At 33.1% G+C, this 15,197-nt stretch overlaps 1 protein-coding gene across 3 annotated transcripts in view; it reads left to right on the forward strand.

The window, feature by feature from the left end:
• Window positions 1–15,197, forward strand: part of LOC113398395 (solute carrier family 41 member 1) — a 107,548-nt gene that overhangs the window by 21,558 nt on the left and 70,793 nt on the right. The window lies entirely within an intron of this gene.

Genomic DNA, 15,197 nt, shown 5'->3' on the forward strand with positions numbered 1-15,197 from the left:
TCACCGCCGCCCATCAGATTAAGGAAGGAATTGGCGCTATAAGAAATACAAACTAAGATATCCATAGAATTTTCTATTAAGATTTTCTAAGATTTGTTGTTATTTAATATCCACAGATTAATCGTCCGTAGGTTTTTTTTAAATGTAATATAATTTCCTGCTATCCGTGCCGTTGTTATGTCATATTTTTGATATATTATATTGTTTTATTTTTATGTGCCTCCATTTCATTGCCAGGGAGTAAATGGAGTTTTTGAATTGCATATTTAAATTAATCCGGTTGCTAATAACTATGTAAAAATTTAACAGTAGTTTGTAAGCATCTCTACATAGTATAATACTAAAGTCTGTACGTACGCGGATTTCAATGCGGTTTTTATCAATAAACAGAGTAATTCGAGAGGAAGGTTTATGAATATACGCGTAGGTATTTATGAAACATGCATATTGTACAGAAATGTCGAGAACTTTAGATTTCCAAACAGAATATTTTTCTTTTTATTTTTCAATTTGATAATTGAATTTAACCTTATGGTACCGATGTCTAGCCAGGACAAGTAGGAAAGTTGAGTATAATTGCCACGTGTTGCCATTTTGATTATATATTTGATCATACTTTTAGATGAAATTGAAATTTGAATTAAGGTTTTAGTTCCGTTCTGCCAAAAATGAGTAGATCATACTTATCCAGCCGATAGGTCGCAGGTCGTGAAGAATCTGACCCGTGTTAGTAACATTTAAATTCGCGCTTATAATACGGATCGTACTCCAAAATTAATATAAGCCGGAAGAAATAGTCACCTATTTCAGCGATGTAGGCAACCATTGTGGTTATTTTTGGTTTTCTTGATTACTTATTAAATAGGTATATTACAATTATGTTTGCAGTGCTTAAGAGCTTCTGTGAGATACGCACGGCGTTTTTTGACGACCATTTAATCTTATAGTCCGGGAGGTGGAAATGCATTTTTGTTGATAATTTCATCTTATATTTATTTTACATTAAATAACCTGAATAAACTGCGAAACTTCTAAAATAATTACCCAAGTGAATTTAAAATAATCATATCATTAAGCAGAATGAAAAGATTGTCATTTTTAATGCTACCTCCTGGACCACAGATGTATAATGGGAATTTATTAAGATTATATGTAGTTAACTTTGACAACTGTATATCTTCGACTATAGACTTCTTTATGTATGATTTCGCTAAAATATGGCTGCAATTAAAGCCGCATAGAAAATTTTATTAGATTTTGTAGCTTAGAAAACGTATATGCATGTACTTTAGTAATTGTTTGTAAAGTTTTATATAAATTACTAAGTCTATGGCGATTTTCATTAAAGATTAAATGCTTATAAATTTTGCTTATATTACATAAATACTCTGAAAATAATTGGCTTAAAAGGTTGATTTATAAATGATTTAGTTGTATGAGAAAAATGTTTTGTTTATCATCATATTGCTGGGTGTTGAGCTCTCTGCAAGCCCGTCTGGGTAGTCAATACCCACTCATCAGTTCTAAACAAAAAACTGTCAATTTTTGTGTTCCGGTTTGAAGGGCGAATGCCAGATTAATAACTTGTAATTACTATAAATAAAAAAATAAATAAATATTGGACAACATCACCTACATTACTCTGATCTCAACGTAAGTAGTTAAAGCACTTGTGTTATGGAATATCAGAAGTAACGACGGTACTACAAGCACGCAAACCTAAGACAACATAGAAAACTAATGAATTTTTTATACATCGACTAGGCCGCGGATCAAGACTGGGACCTCGGAGTGGCGTACCCATGAAAACCGGTGTACGCACTACTCGACCACGGAGGTCGTCAAATTACTCTTGATGATTTAAGGAATGTTAGTAATTCTTACTAATTAAAAAAAAAACATATTCTCAGTTATTCTCCAGTTAAAATTGAGTCGTAATCTATTACGTGTATTATGCTCAGCTCAGACTAAATCTGCAGCGATTCTGCCGAGTCGAAGTAATTAGTTTCAGCAACATTGATGCCCCTTGAAGCATGAGTTTGAGAAAAGTGTAAAATAAATATAAAAAAATGTTACAATAATATTAAAATTTATTCAGTAAAATATTTTTTCTACAACTAAATTAGCCTAAGTTGCCTCTCATGAAATCAGCTATCTGCTCGATTCAGACATTTTCAAGATTAACCTGAACAAAAAAAACAGACCGAAAGAGAAAAATTTTAGGAATTTATTTTTTGTTATAAGTACTTACTTATGCATTTAGCGCGACTTTTAAGACATTTTCTGCCTCGCACAACCACTCTGTGGAACAGCTTTCGCCGGCGGTTATTCCGAACCGATACGACTTGGGAACTTTCAAAGAAAGAGCGTATTCCTTCCTTAAAGGCCGGCAACGCATCTGCAAGCCCCCCGGTGTTACAGATATCCATGAGCGGTGGTAGTCACTTTCCAACAAGTTAGCCTCCTGCTCGTTTTCCAGCTATCACATAAAAAAAAAATAGACACTTTAATTTTATTCATTTGTCTATCGAATGAGAATTCGTTCCAATAATTTCTAAACGAGACGATTACGCCTCTAAGACGATTGTATTACTTCGATTTCTGATTAACGACGTCTTATCGCTGTAATTAACTGGTTCCTTTGTAACCGTTTCAACTGATAACAGCTGTGATAAAGATTAACTACTTCAAAATGTTCTTCTATTATTAGTTATGAATCGATATTTCTCTTTTGATCCGTCTTTGCAATGAAAACGTTAGGGCTATTGCAATTATACTGCGTCAAAGCGACCGTAAAATTGGAGGGTTTGTAAGGTCCCTTTGTGGTTTGGTAGATATGATGTGGCGCACCAATATGTGACATATGCAGGTTTCCTCACGATGTTTCCTTTGAGCGTCGAGGGTGAAATGCGATAAAAAACAATTGAAGAAAATTCTATCGTACTTGTTCCGAATTTGAATTTGAACCCACAGTCTTTGATTGATATTTATGTACGTGTTCTAATCACAATGCTACGTCTGGTATGTGACAGACACTGAAAATCTGCGTTGTGTTATCAATGTCAAGCAGAGTGTAGCAAATCTATCGCTTTACATTATTTAACATAATTATTGCGTTATTTTTGACGTGATAACTTCTTATGGGAGGGTAAATCGCTTCGTTACGTAACGCGTTACGGCCCCAGTCTGGCTCTCCTTTCTCTTACGGCATATACGGTAGCAGTAGGCATGCTCCTCTCTCACTCTAACCCACAGCGCTAGGCGTATTTCGGACAGCTTAAGTTGTCACTTCTGTCGGGTGTCCCAAGAGGCACACGTATTTTTTACTTGTACGGTTATGAAACCGTGCACATCAATAATTTTCTATGATTAAAATAAAAGAAACGGATTTAGTTAACTTCGGCTATGAAAATAAATAATTTCCTATTGAGATTGATGTTTTTTTTTTCAATATGTCTATGAACTGTTGTCTTTGCCTATATTTTAAATAATTTTGGTTTTTTTTTTATTTTAGTTTTGTTTCGTCGCTGATATTTTAATATAGCATATCTAATTATGAACGCATTATGCGGAAAGTATTGAATAAAAATGAATAAAGGTTTGCGTAATATTCTCTTGTTTTTTTTAATAATGGAAGAACAAGATAAAAGAATTATTATAATTTCAGAAGGCGAAATAAATATAAGCTCTTTTATATGCGACTAAGTTTACCTGCACGAGATAAACTCTTGTAACGGCTGACATTTTCATTTCTTTATTAAATATAGAAACATTATAGTTTATTGAAATATTTCAACTGTTTAATATAATATATATTATTATTCCATTTTTGATTTGAATTTAATATCGCTTGAAAAGTATTGAAGAAAATCGGCGGGAAATTTTCATTTTCGAATTGCAAGGCTGACAATTATCAATATTGGAAATTAATAGACATTATCAATATAAAAATATACATGAGGTAAAACTTCAGCTTTACGTAAGTCGGAACGGGTTGCCAATGTTTTACAATTTACCTTATGGTGTTATTTCAATGTAATTTTAAATTTATAGTCTTTATTATATCTTGGAATATGTAAATAACATAGTTCTATATCTCACTAGCAGACCCGGTCACGCGTTGCTGTGTACGATATACGTTTAATTATACTTTGTGATAATATATAACCTTCTCTGAAACACGGTAAATATAATGATACAAATTTCATGTCAGATTATTCAGAGGTTTTTGCGTGATTTGCAGTAAAAAAAAAAAAAAACTTTATATAGATAAAGATTTAAATATATCTTAAATTATACATTAAAGTTTATTGTTGATAATTTCATATAAAATAGGTCCGTATTATTATATAGTGAGATATACTATCAACGTTAAATTATTTTCCCTAATTATCTTTTATGAATAGATATGATTACAGTTGCAGGGTCGTATTTAGGGGAGGGCAACCAGGACAACTGCTCTGGGGCCTCCACACGAGAGGGGAACCCACAATAGAGATTCTGACGAGTTAAATATAGTCAAATTATAACAATGTTACTAATTACTGTTTTAAAAGTTATCGATACAAGTAAATAAATTATAACTTACTGATTGAAATTAAAATATTCGAATTAATTCATAATATAATTATTAGGGTCCCCACGCCTCTGTTGGTGTAGAGCTTTCACAGCTTTGTGGCCTCCCTACCTTTAAATCCGACTCCGTACAGCTGAAAGGCTTTATAGACTTATTGGAGGTATAATTCTTTGGCGACAAAAGCGAAACTTAAAGAACACTAGGATTAAAAATAACCAAAGTAATTATATCCATTTTATAGTGCAAGACTGCAGACAGTCAATATTACAAATATTATATTTCAAAAAGTTGGCCACTAAGTACACGCATACTAGAAACGACGTTTGGCGAGTTCCATGCGTAGCTGTCACGTACAGCAAGATAATACAGTTGACTGGTTTGTTTTAGTTGTTCAGTAGTATACACTCATAAGTGATCTAAGATTCATCATAATAATATTTGTTGAATATTTATTTTTTAAATAGGTCACTAGTGGGTCGCAAACATCGCGATTATTCAACAGATTTTAACAAATTTCGAAACCTATGACAGGTTTGTATTGTTTTAATTTATTAAACTGATGACGTCTGTTCGCACGTTTTACACTTGTTTTTTTTTTTAATATTTTATTTAGCCTTTCTCTAACCGGCCAGTAACTTTTTTCCGCTCTCTAAAATTAATTATTTGTTAAATGGTAACAATTTAGTAAATTATTGTAGCATCATTGGTCCGCTCACCCTTCAAATTGGAACACAAAAATACTAACTATTGCTGATTGGTGGAATATAATCAGGAATACAAAGTATGCGAGTGAATTGTTACCGAAATAGGCGAATTTACAGATAGACCTAACTACCACCTTTTTTGATCCTATATAATAAGGAAAAAAATATTTAAAAGTCAATTCGTCGTTAGATAACAAAAGTTAGAAAATATGATAAAATTATGTGATGACGGCAACCTGTGGTTACCGTGATTCAGAATGTATTTTATTATATGTAGTATTAGTTTGAATTGAATTGTTGTTGATTACAGTGTTTGTGATAGAAAAATGGATTATTTAATATATTGTGTGAGTGTGTGTGTGTGCGAGAGAGAGAGCGAGAGAGCGAGAGAGAGAGAGAGAGAGCCTTCTTTATGAACTTGTCACTCGTGTACGAAACTTGGCACTTCTTGATTTTAATTATGTGTACTTATAGAAGGATTTCTGTGTATATTTCGGTGGATTACGATATTATTTATTGTGAAGTTGACAACAAAAGTCTGATATCGTGTTTGATAAAATTATATGATGGATATAAATTAAAACAAAAAAAAAAAATAATAAAAATACGACGCAAAGATTTTGATTAACATTTTCCGTGTGTAAAATGTTATCAAAATACGCTGAGGATTTCTTAGATTAGCCCGAATTTTATATGGGCTTATTTCATTATAGAATTCACTTGAAAATTCAGAGGTTCGATGGTGAAGCACGAATCTTTAATCTTTGCTTAGGATAAGGTCTCGAATCTCAAATTTCATACTTTCATGATTATAATATATTTACAATACAGAAAAATATGAAAGCGAATAATATTATATTAGTATAGAACTATTTTTAGATAGAATATACGTATTCTATATTATGAACTATAAACTAACATTATAAATGTAAAATTCATGACCAAGTCACTGTACTGAATACGATGATAGTTTGAATGAAACAAGCTTGAATCCCAAGGAAGGACATAGAATACTTTTTATGCCTAACGTCCGACGATTAACCACGATAACGCGAGCGAAACCGCGGGAAACGACTAGTATTACAAATACTTTACAGACGTTTTATTCGAAGGATTTAAAGGTCTCTGAGGATCGAATCATTTTTTAATTGCAAGTACGCATTAGCAAAATTAATCAATTCATAAAGAAACGCCACCAAAAGTTCCCCATTTTGATCTTGGTTCGTGGTCATCTAAAAGAGATAGTTTCTTCTATATCACCTAACCAATTACTTAATATGCGGTAGGGTATTCAAGGAAACCCTGGGAACCTCTCTAGCTTGGGGGCACACATAGGTGTGGCGACCGTTGGTTCATCACGGTAGTATACGGAAGCGTTCCCTTGATGCTCCCCGAAGAGATAGAGTGGTTATCGCTGGTTTTATTAGTGGGTATTCCAGCACAGTTAGCGTCGGGTTGTCCACTATACACCCTTCTCTTGTGACAGAACGCGAAAATACGTCTTTCCATCATTATAAATTCCATACATTAATCATTCAACCAATTCCGTGCCGTTATTTAACGCGACAGTTAAATAAAGTTTTGAAATAAATGAACTGGCGTAAAGTTCTTGTTGGTTAAGCGGGGTAAAACCCAGCCGGAAAAGTATTGCATCTCGCTAACGCCAGTTTTATATTTATCTATTAGCGGAAAGTATTGCAAGAATAATTGTATAATAAATCATTTGGAACAAGTGAATTCCGACAAGTTTGATCAACTCGTCCTACGATCGTGTCCTTACAGAGAATGCTGTGACTTTATCTTCGCTTTATTAATTATGTAATTTAGGCTTGATTTAAGAACACATTTACGGATTTCCCACATAAAGTAGGGTGGTATGTGTGTCCAAAAATCGCGTACGTATATTATATCATTTTTTTTTTTTTTTTATAATAGAGGTGGCAAACGAGCAGGAGGCTCACCTGATGGAAAGTGACTACCACCGCCCATGGACATCTGCAACACCGGGGGGCTTGCAGGTGCGTTGCCGGCCTTTCAGGAAGGAGTACGCTCTTTTCTTGAAGGTTCCTAAGTCGTATCGGTTCGGAAAAACCGCCGGCGAAAGCTGGTTCCACAGAGTGGTTGTGCGAGGGAGAAAGTATCTTAAAAATCGCACTGTTGTGGATTTTCATCCGCATCAGACCCGACGGCCCCCGTGCCTATGCAGGTTCCATGTTAATTATACTTCGACTCTTGGGATTTTGTATCACCATCTCGGTCTGTTCAATTTAGATGCATTATATTGTGAGTATATGAGAGAATGCATTTCTAGCACGTTTTTTTAGCTTTTTTTTTAAACTGTACTTTTTGTTTCATTCCTTAGTCGAAAAAAAAAAACGCTTTCGTAAATTCCTTCTAATTCCTTTCCATGTATTTGTACTGTGATGGTTCCAAATTTGGTTCCAAATTTATGACTGATCACCGTATTACAACTGTTCCCGTTTCACAAGCTTTTATTTAATCTGTTTGTTGTGTTGACCAAATTTAGCAAATGATTTCAAATCTTGTATTCCAATGTTCACCAGCTCTGTTCGAGGCCTTATCTTAACTGAATAATGTGCGTTCAAGCTTGGGAACTACAAATAAAAGTTTTTTATGTAAATAGAAATATCGTGAGGGAACTTGCTACTGACTGGTAATATCTGCAGCATATTTTTCTACCAATTTTGATTGGAGCTGTGGGGTGGTTTAGTCTCAAAAATATTCTTCAAAAGCCGTGTGATATTTAAAGTCAATTATCAAGCTATCCATTACCCTCAAATGATTCGTTCGATTGGGCGCAAATTTGAGAGGTTCAAGCATGATTAGATTCTTTTTTATTTTTAATAGGTAAAATAGACGGCAAAGTAAGACATCTGATGGCAATGGTGACTACCATTGGTGACATAAACATTGGGATTGTTAGAATTATATATATTAAATATTAACCATTCCTTACATCACATAATAAGGATAACTTTGGGAGCTAAGATGCTATGTCCCTTCTGCCTACAGTTACACTGGCTCACTCACCCTCCAAACCGAAACACAACAATACAGCACACAAAAACTTGCTTCACAAAAGGTTTTTTAAATGTATTTTAAATTCCAAGACATGATAGTAAAAAAGTTGAAGCCGCCAATGAGCCGAGATGGCCCAGTGGTTAGAACGCGTGCATCTTAACCGATGATTTCGGGTTCAAACCAAGGCAGGCACCACTGAATTTTCATGTGCTTAATTTGTCTTTATAATTCATCTCGTGCTCGGCGGTGAAGGAAAACATCGTGAGGAAACCTGCATGTGTCTAATTTCAACGAAATTCTGCCACATGTGTATTCCACCCCGCATTGGAGCAGCGTGGTGGAATATGCTCCAAAAAAAACCTTCTCCTCGAAGGGAGAGGAGGCCTTAGCCCAGCAGTGGGAAATTTACAGGCTGCTAATGCCGCCAATGTTACGTAAAAGTATTCCAATAATTTGTACAATTTTAGACATCACAACAAACGCTTTAAATAAAAGTAAATTGCATTACGATGTTTCGTTTTCTAAGCTGAGGTCAAGGATACCAGGTTAAGTACCATCGCGTGTCGTTTATAATTAATTCAACTAGTTTTCGGTTGACGTTTGTGTGAATCTCGTGAATCGTGCGCGTAAGCATTACGTTTAAATAGACATTAAATTATTTAATCGTAATGGTAGAACAATCGTCTTGTGTCTGTATGTAAAAATGAATGTTGGAATATCAGGCTACTATGCAAGCGTTACCTTTGCAATCAGTTGGTATGTCAATACCCTTCCTCGTAACCAATTTTGGCCACTGCACCCATTCTCAGGGGAGTATAGCCTACTTTTTGGAACGCATTATAGTCCATAAATGTGTGCGCCAATACAAGTAGCACTAGTTTCTTAATTCCATGGTAAGGCAATTAAACACGTTCGAAAAGAGTAGGCAGGTACCGCAGCACAACTTTACGTACTTTCCGAGGCGCGAGTGTGGTCCAGACTCGGAGCTACTGAAAATTTTGAATTTCACATTATTTAAAGCAAATACATTTAAAACGTATCTTTTGCTTTATAAGATATTCAGTTGACCGTCCGTAGATATGTATTTAATATACATATAAATATATGTTTATTACATTTGAATTTTAAACGTTTCTAAACAATGTTTTCGATAAAGATCAAAATGTTTACAATTGTTTTTGATAATTATTTAAATTTAAAGGTTTCTCATATACATATATATCTGTGTCATATGATACTTGGATATATATACAAAGTATTTTATGAAGACTATCTTATGAATGCAGTCTTTATTAATACAATTTATGTAGAATATTTAAATCGCAAAAATTACAATTTTTGCATACGTACCATACCAAATATGATACAAGCATTTTTAATTTAAGGGAAAGCGAATGGAATTTCTCCTATTCTATATTGAAATCTAAATATTTTTTAAAGTTACAATTGTAAGGAAAAACCGTCTTTTAAATAACTTGACGATTCACATCATATTCTGATACGTGTGGTAGTCGTATAAGAAAGATTATGGAAGAATTTGAAAAAGACTAGTCATGAAGGGCATTTAGGTAGTTATTAAAAAAACTCTTACCATATTTTAAACGAAGCGCTAAGAACTGCTATCATACAACATTTAAGGTCGTTTTTTACTTTTCTTATTATTACACATCTCAAACGCGAAGCCCTAGGCGAGGTGGACTCTTATTGTCACCAGAAAAATTATCTCGCAATCCACTCGACAGGATTTTTCGTTTTATCTTCATTTTAAACAGTGTCTACTGAGTGTGCATATTAACACTTTAAATGTACAATAATTATGAATATATGAAAATCATAATAACACTTAATATGAGGTCAAAAAGTCCATTAGAATACCGTATCAAATTGCATCGTTCTGCCTTCAAATTCGAGCAGAGACTTAAAGTTTTGCGGCAGTGAACTAATTACGATTCCGCTCGAGTTCAACGTCAAACATATCATAGAGTATTACAGAGACACTCATCGGCAAATCCAGCGTGTATGTGGATAGGGAAACGAGTCGAATTTAAATCTATGATAGATTAAATTCGATACATTTTCCTTGAACGAAATAGAGGCATATATTGTTTCATGTCTGTCCTAAAAAAGAAACGATTTAAATATTGAGACGTTTACCATCGTAATTATAGGCTAATGCATAAACCAATTATACGGATCTAGTTTAACACACACCGATTCAACATTTTTAATCTGAACCATAATAAACAGTTTATGTGTTGTATTAATAAAAACATGCATTAAATTAAAATTATTATAATGAAATTTTTAAATCAACATATATAAAAATTCACCGAGTGGCATACACATAATGTACCTTAATTTTGTTTATCTTGAATTATGATATATATAACTATATGTTTTACAGTATTTTGTTGGATGTATTCGTGAGTAATCCCGTGCCGTCCCACCAAAACGGAAATGGTTACCGTTGGTTTTAATTAGGTTGTCTGTCACTAGGAGTTACACTCCCCCCCCCAACTACCAAGGTCGATGCGTATATGCACTTAAACGCGTTTTCTTTTTCTTTCTTTTCGGTTTCGGTTTCGGTTTCGGTTTAAAGACATTTCATTTCTTTCTTTTATTATCTAATTTCATAATTCATTTAAATTAAAAGTCGCATTAATAACTTAAATTAAATCAGGCAATACTAACAACACTAAAGTTTGTAGGCATAGCGACAGTGGCAAAATATGTCTGCTAGTTTGTCAGACGTTTTGTATTGTTTATATTCGCATAGCTACTAAACCGGTTAGGGGAACAGATCGGATCTTCCGTGAGATCAAAGCAGGGTTATCACGATTTGTATAAATGCATTTATTTAAATAAACCAATCATAATTACCTTGATTAATCATAATTATAATAAAACCAGTTCATTATGAACTATTTAATATTTGTATATATTATACGATAAATCATTTCAATTTGTGAAGTTTGAAAGTAACTATACTTATATACACATAATGTATAATAAAGTATATATTTTTTGGTATATGTATTAAAATAATAAATATTTTACAAAGTTGATTAGCCTGAACGTTGACAAAAAACAATAGCTGTATTTCTTATATACGCAGTTATTTTTAGTTGCAGAACCTAATACTTTGACTATAAGTAATTGTAATGCTGCAATATTGAATAAATATATTTTCAAATAATCCCTAACTAAGGCAATACAAAAGCATATTTTGAATTTCGAACGCCATCAAAGTATGACCCCTCAATTTAGGTAAACCAAATTCAATCTATGATAATTATTTATATCATTTTTTTAATTATTTTTTCGATTTTTTTACGATAATGTGATTTGAATATAATATTATTCTATTGATCATAAAAGGTCGTATAATACAATATCTTCGTTCTATTTATACTTAAGGTAAATATAAACTAAGACAACCTCTGATCACTCACAAAAGACCTTTGTTACTAGCGGATTAAATTACGATTGTTATATCAACACATAAAGATAATTTGAACTTTAACTATTCAGATACAAGAACGATTATACCTTTTAGATATCTCTATGAGTATCGTGTTATCGGGAGGGTAGAAATTATGTTTAGTTTAACATCTGAAATATGACATTTGAAAATCGAAGTCTCATAATAGTCGTTGGTCACGTAAAAGCGTTTTAAACAATATTTTTTCTGTGTCACTGTTTATTTGCAAAGGTATCAATTTATCCATCCAAGGACTATTGTTGAAAATAAAATATTTTTTTATTTCGAGGTAGGCTTCACCGCCCATATACATTGGCACTATAAGAAATATTAATCATTCTTTACAATGCGCCACCAACCTTGGGAACTAAGATGTTATATCCCTTGTACCTTTGGTTACACTGGTTTACTCACCCTCCAAACCGAGACACAACAATATCAAGTAGTGTTTTTAGGCAGTAATATATATGATCAGTGCATATCCTACCCAGACTAGCTTTAATGAAACCACCAGCAAATAAAAAAAGTATAAGTATATTAAACTGATAACTTATGAAATAAATAAAATTAATTATTAAATCTGTCATGGCAACAGTAAGTGTTAATTATTATTATAAAACAAGCTGTCCACTTGTTACTAGCTGCGAGTACACATGTGTGGTCCCTGTCTTTAAATTGGACCTTATGTTATCTGTGCCGTGTCGCGTGTCACTGTGACACTTGACACCCCGTTATCTTTAACTAAACAAAACTGTACATAGTTCTTTTGATCTCGGTTTTTTTTTTTATAATTGGGCTCGCGCTATTTATAATGTTGACTGGACTTTTGTTAGAGCTAATGGCCTAGTTAATATAAGTGGATCAGAGAACAAGGTCGAGGGTTACAATCCAAGCGAACACTTATAAGTTTTTCATATGTTTAGAAACGACTTGAAGGAAAAACATCTTAAGGGAACCTTCGTTTTGTAATGATGAGTTTTGAATAGGTGTTTAATTTTGTTCATATCTCTGTCTGTCTGAATTTATTCATTATTAAATATATTTTTATTGGTGATTCGAAATGGTCAGGAGGCTAGAACACGCGAATCTTACCTGAAGATTGTAGGTTCAAGGCCGAGCAAGCATCGCCGAGTTTCTAGTGCTTTAGCGTTTTCAATAATCAATCCTACGCTCACCCGTGAAAGAAAAAATATGAGGAAATCTGCGTGCGTGTCGATGAACTGCTATTTTTTACTTTACGTACGTTATGCTAACTTACAAAATGTTCAAATTGAATTGAATAAATCGTTCGTTATTAATTTGACCTTTAATTCATATCGATATAAACATATAGATGGTCTCTTGGTGGTAGGGCTTTGTGCAAACCCGTCTGCTTAGGCGCAGGTATGAGTGGGTGACTCATCAGATGTTCTACCGCCAAACAGCAATACTTAGTATCGTTGTGTTCCATTTTAAAGGGTGGGTGAGCCAGTGTAACTACAGGGCAAAGGGTTATAACATTTTAGTTTAGAGGCTGGTGGCACATTGGTGTGATGTTAGGATTTTTTTAATATTTCTTGCAGCGCCAATGTCTCTGGGCGGTGGTGCTCGTCTGCCTACTTAGTACATAATTAAATATATATATAATAAAATATAAATGCTAGCCACATCCCTTACTATATAAAATGATAGATTTGAAACCTAGGATTATAAAACAAAAGGCGTGTACCGTACATAATAGTGCGGCTACCAAAGCAAATACAAACTCCCGTATAAAAGTATAAAATGACGCGCTCTTTTTACGATACTTATTGTACTAACAATTAGTTATCTTCTATTTACTATTATTTATTTGACTTTAATGACAAATACGAAATGACGTACGAAATTAAAAATATGATTTACTCAGAATATGACACATAAGACGAATACGAAGAAAAAAGGCGAATAAAAAATCCGAAGCAATTAAAAATTCGTTAGTAAGAAACGACGCGTTTATGTTAATACGTCGAAAGTATTGTAACTTTAAATATTTTAACACTTTTAATTTTGTATTCGCTTTTCTTGCTTCACTATAATGTGCTCTTGCTCCATCAGCCTGTTGTTTTTTATTATTGATTTATATAACTCATATAATTTCAGTTTTATAGTCTTTTGTTTTACACAAACGACTTCTTCGGAAAAACATTACCCTCCCCATAACTAATGATAATTTATTCAAAACATATTAAACGTTTGAGTAATTGTTATTATAAATTTACATTAACACTTGCATCGATGGTCAAGTGAGACTGCAGATTTAGTGATTCTTCAGCATAAAAAAAAGTTGTTAATTCGTCTATGTCTAAATCTCATTGTCTTTGACTCGTACCAATAATAATCTTTGCAATAATTAATATATAATTAGAACTTAAATAATTTTACTTAATTCACTTGTAGACTGAAGTTTGGGAGTTAATAGTTTCAGTAGTTCCATATCACGGAAAGTACGTACAGCCATTGTTCCTGCGCCCATTGACTAAGAGATAGAGTCACACTGCCTCTGCACACAGTAGATTACTTATAATATATTCTGCGCCGACTATTCGTCCGTGGAGAACAGCCGTCGTGATTGAAGTCAAATCTAAAATATAATCTATACTATCTATACTAATATTTTAAATGTGAAAGTAAATATGTCTGTCTGTCTGTCGCTCTTTCACTGCCAATCCAATGAACCGAATTTGATGAAATTTGGTATTAAGCCAACTTGAACTCCAAGGGAGGACATGGGCTACTTTTTTGCCTAACACATTACAACCAACCCCTATATATACATATATATACAAAATCATTTGTCCTAACTGACTGAACACAAACTCGCAAAGCCACGACTCGTTACAAGTCTAGAAAATTTATAACCGATGGTTATTTAATTTTGAAAATTCCGTCCTTAAAGGGGAAGTCGTGACAGCCGGCTCATTTTATATATGACAGAGTTTTTTTGTTACGGCTTACTCCAAAGAGTATTTAATTATTTTGATAAAATGTTAATTTATATCTACCGCGAAGGTTACAATGATATATTACAGTAGAATTAAATGAATTCTATTTTTTTTTTATTAGAATAATGTTCAAAAAGGTCGGACAAGTCTAATAACACATTCTTATTTAAATATTTTGAAGAAATCATTTCAACAAATTAAGTATTTTTTTATTTCAAAAAGAATTATAAAATTTTTCTCCATAATTTGCGAAACGTAAAGTTACATAAAACTATGAAATATTAAAGTAAAGTACGATATTTTAAAAAAAAAACAATATGTATATGTAAATTAATTTCATTCATGTATAAATACGTAAAGGCAGCCCTAACCCCTAAACCCGTCAAGTTCACAGTTTCACACGCACTTCGATCGTTGACCGGTATTTTTTT

The sequence above is a fragment of the Vanessa tameamea genome, chromosome 26, assembly GCF_037043105.1.
Source record: "Vanessa tameamea isolate UH-Manoa-2023 chromosome 26, ilVanTame1 primary haplotype, whole genome shotgun sequence".
NCBI lineage: Eukaryota > Metazoa > Arthropoda > Insecta > Lepidoptera > Nymphalidae > Vanessa > Vanessa tameamea.